Raw genomic sequence first — 4,843 nt, 5'->3', positions numbered from 1 at the left:
CACTCCTTCCGTCCCTCTATCTTGGTTTGGGCGTTGCAAACCCCAAAGTGCGACGACAGCTGAAGGGGGCGGTGTTTAGGGCTGACTGAGAGTTGATTCACAATTCAATTACAATGTTGCCCCCCTCCCGCCCCCCGCCGCCCCCGTGTCTCTGTGAGAACCAAGACCCCCTTAACGTCAACAGACACAACGATTACTGGCATTTTACAGGGGTGAGAAACACTTTGGAAACGTTAGGACTGCCGATTACGCAAACGAATAAGACCTATAGTAATCCTAAAACACTATACAATATACTATACAAATACTATACAAAGAGTTAAAATATCATGAACTGTAGGTCAAAGATATCCTCTATAGTAATACATTAGAAAAATGCCATAAAGCACGATAAGTTCACTGTAAACTCACTATTGAGTACCACAGACAAAGGAATTATAGGAATATTATAGCGATACTATAGGGGATATAAAATACTATAAAGTCCATTAAGAGCGATATGGGGAATCTACAGCCGTTTTCTCAGTTTTCTCTGGTCATAAGGCTCCAATTTCAACAATAATTGCACATTTCTACTACATGGGTGACCTAGTTTTAATAAATCATCATATTCACAGCAGTGAAATAGGCCTTTAAGGTCGCTATAAACAGTGATTTGCACCACAGACCCATTATGAACCCCTATAGGAATATTATAGGAATGGTATAGTGATATTTCCTTAGGGTAATTAAGTAAATAAAGATAAGCAACTAAATAAATACCTAAATAAATATATAGCCTAAATAGTCTTTGGAGATACAAAAATATTGATACATACAAGTAGCTATACACCAGTACCTCAGATCCAGCTTATGTCTTAGGAACTGGTGACCATGAGCTTTAAGGGGACTGTCTGTGACTGTGTCCAATTCTGCAGGTCCAAGCGTCCTCATAACTTGTAACTTGCCCTCATAAACACCTCAGAGTATTTCCTGTTCACCTTGTACTGATCAATAAAAACCAACCATGTCTTTTTTTTTTTCTCCACAGCTGCTTCTCAGGCCTTTGAAACGAATGACGTCTTTGCAAGAATGCACAGGATTAAATGACAAGAACTCCTCGAAAAGCCTCTACGACTCTAAATGAAAAATGAAAAATAACGCACATAGAAAACGCAAGACTGATTAAAAAACGGGTCAGTTATACAGATATCAAAACCAATCAAGCTGGGCCTTCTGTCACCAAGGCCATCAATGATAATGCAATTTGAACAGGGTTAACTGCCTGTTCATACTCTCCTTTTGCATTGCTTTTTTTTTAGACTTTTGTCCTTTCTCGTCTACAATAATCAGGAACAATGACCATGCCTTGCTGGAAATTGAATCAAGATTTTGTTCTGCCACTGGAAAAGGACAAATGAAAGAGAAATATCTTTACCCACAATGCCGCTCCACTACAACAACCACCGTCAGGGAAAACCTCCCATAGCAACAGATAATGGCACATTATAACAGTAATTCTCACCTTGGTTCCATCGGCACCTACCGCTTTTAACAACAGTGAGAAAGGTCTGCTCCAGCTAGAAACACTGAAGGAGTAAGACGGACCTCAGTTCATACTCATGTCAATGCAAATGCTTTCATTCTTTCTTTCATTTAAATTAATGACACACTGTAAAGCGTTTTATCTAAGGCATCAGCCCCCGATTTCCATGTATCCACCCACATCCAAAGTAACCTTGTTAGGGTAAGTCAATACGGTGCATCCTACCATGCAAGTCAATATGATACTTCTGCATGTACTGTACGCATGTATTTCCAAATGGGATGATCTGGATGGAGACTGGGGAGCCAAGGGTATTGATCACGTATGGATTTTTAAACCGGTGGTACTTCACCGGCTCCATTAGCAGCCCCGGATCAGGTTTCACGGGCTGGATAGGGGCCTCGGTGGAAGCGTCTGAGAAGAGTGCTGGTGGGTTCTGCGGTGAAAGGAGCAAGAGGGGGTGATGGAGGAGAAGAATGGGAGGGTGCTGGGATGGGAACGGGACCTCTCACTTCATCTCAGCCAGTCAGTCAGTCACTCTCTCACTCTCTCTGACTGGCCCTCTTTGTTTTCTGTTAATGAACTCCCTGGTATCTGTTCTTAAAAGGACAGCCCGGGTCCTTTTGTGCCTAAGGGCGGCCATTAGGGGCTTAATGGCGTTGCTGACTAATATCTGGGCCGGAGCTGGCAGTCAAAGTAGCCCTTTTCAGTTTGGGCTTTCTCATGCCCCTCTTACAGAGGATTTTTCTAGATCTCTCTAAAAATACATTAGATGGTATTTTCCAAAAACATACTCAGGATGCATAATCAGACTGTTATGATTAAAAATAGATTATTTGACTGAAAGTAAAAAGTGATTCAACGGGCAACTTTCTGGCAAACTGATTAGAAACAGTAGGCTACTAGAGGAGCTGTCTCAGCATTGTTGCTTTAATCACACAGGAACGTCCTGCCGCCAGGAAACATTTGAATACATTTCTATTCCTGTGTCTCATTTTGTTGTTTGTTGCTGGGAGCAATGATCATCTAGTGCCCAAAAACTGCCTGGTGTATCACCACCCTGAGGAGGAACATATGTTTATGAACAGTAGTAACCCAATGGGTCTTTGAAATAAGAGAAATGAGTTTCATAAAAATGGCCGAGTAAGATCTTGATGCCAACTAAAGCAACTGTTTGTGTCCAGGTTTTGCACAATAGCCATAAAACAAAATGAACCCAGCAAACAACTATTGTTCTCGACCCAAATCTCGCCGTTTCCTTTTCAGACAAAATGGATTGTCCATTGTCTCACAATCACAGAGCAACCAGCCACTGTATGTTCCAGTACATTTGAGGAGCCATGTCCCATATCAGACAACACGTGAGCTTTGGTTTCTTTCCTTCACCTGGCAAATGCTGTTGCCATGGTTTTGACAGTTAGCTGGCTTCACTCATTTGCCTTGCAGTGTAGCACCATAGCTCAAGCAGCTCTCTCTCTCCATGTCTCTCTCTCTCCCTCTCTCTCTCTCTCTCTGGCACATCTGTGTTGTCTGCTTGTCTGTAATCCTTAGATGTAACCGTTGCACCTGCTACTTTTCACAGAGTTAACTGAAAGGTTATTCTATTTAGAGCAATCCATACAGCTGTCAAGTGATATTTGTCTTTGTCTGATGTTGGAACCCTTGCAACAAATGGGAAAAGGGTTTTTGGATGCTTTGAATACAAAGCTTCCATCATTATACGTTGTATGTTGTATATGTTTTCATATTTGGAAATAACATTATGAACATAACATAGTATCTAAAATGGTGACTTTGAATGGCAGTGTAACAATAGCTCCCAGCCAAGGCAAAATCAATGTGTAGAACATCTCAGACAATGGATATGGCCTAACTGGTTTGGCATGTGGTGTGAATAGACATCATTTAGCATGTAATCAATCAGTCACTCATTTACAGACACTCAAGCACACGCGCAGATGTGTGGTGGACACACACACACACACACACACACACACACACTGAGCAGACAGTGAAACAGTAAAACAGTGGGGTCCTTGTGGCCTCTGTCTAGCAGCCCAGTCACAGCCCCATCTATGGTGGATGCTGTCTGAAGGTGCCACAGGCTGGATGAACTCCTGCTGAGATCACAGAGTTAGCTGGGACAGGAGTGGTGTGAGCGTGAGTGTGTGTGTGTCTGTGTGTGTGTGTGTGTGTGTGTGTATGCCTGCTTGTGTATGTGTGTAGAACGCCTGTGCACTTATTTGCTTGTGCCTCACATGCCAAAGTGTGTGTGTGTGTGTGTGTGTGTGTGTGACCACTACGTGTGTGTGTGTGTGTGTGTGTGTGTGTGTGTGTGTGTGTGTGTGTGTGTAAGTGCACCAGGATAGTAGCGGGGCCTCCCTGAACAAAGGCTCAGCTCTTTTCTGAACAATTAGCCTCGCTAAAAAGGACATCTCTTCCTCCATTAGCGGCACCACGTGCCCTCCATCACTCCATTGTGCAGATAATTCAATTATCCCCACCCCCCTCCGAGCCTCTTTGCCTCCCAGACCTCCCTCCCTTCGTCTTGCCCTCCCTCTTCCCCTCCCTCCCCTCAGCTACCACCAAGCACACAGATAAAGCTGCACTCCTCCCCGCAGCTGAAGGGAAAAAGCAGCAGTCTTCTGTTTTAAGTTCATCACAGAAATGCAAGTTATACATTAGTAGTATCATACAAAAGAAGGGTATACTGTAGAAAATGTAAATATTAATCCAAATATGATTGTTGCAAAACTCTTTGATTTATCTTGGTGAAAATGTATTCCTGTCTTTATAGGATAGGTTTCCATGCTCACACTAGATTCAGCTATAAAGATCCATTGTGAAACAGGGTTAGAGGTATTCACTCCATTACCATTACGGGGATACAGTCATTGTAGTTAACAGTGTGTGGATATTACTAAGCCGATATAAACATTAAAACAATAGGAGGTCTATCTCGGGACCCGTTAAAACTCCACCTTTCCCAATGAGCTGGCATCTGTTGCATCATCAGCTCTTACCGATCGCATGTGTTTCAGAACTGCATGTTCTGCAACTGAAGTGGTTTGTAATTAGTCATCGGGTTATCAAGAGGAACTTGCCACGCTACACTTCCTAGAAATAAAGCACTTAGAGGCTTCTGTGTGAGAAGCCTGTAAAGTGGAGTGCTTTACTGACGATGCCCCCTGCAGACAGAGGTGGAAACAATACTGAAATATTTCACTCAAGTCCAGAAATACTTACATACAAAAGCACTCACTTACTAAGGGAAAATGATATCTCCCAACATGTATTTTTTTGAGATGGTTCCTTTTT

This window comes from Centroberyx gerrardi, chromosome 6 (assembly GCF_048128805.1).
Source record: "Centroberyx gerrardi isolate f3 chromosome 6, fCenGer3.hap1.cur.20231027, whole genome shotgun sequence".
In the NCBI taxonomy this organism is placed as follows: domain Eukaryota; kingdom Metazoa; phylum Chordata; class Actinopteri; order Beryciformes; family Berycidae; genus Centroberyx; species Centroberyx gerrardi.
Note: the sequence above shows the minus strand (reverse complement) of the source record.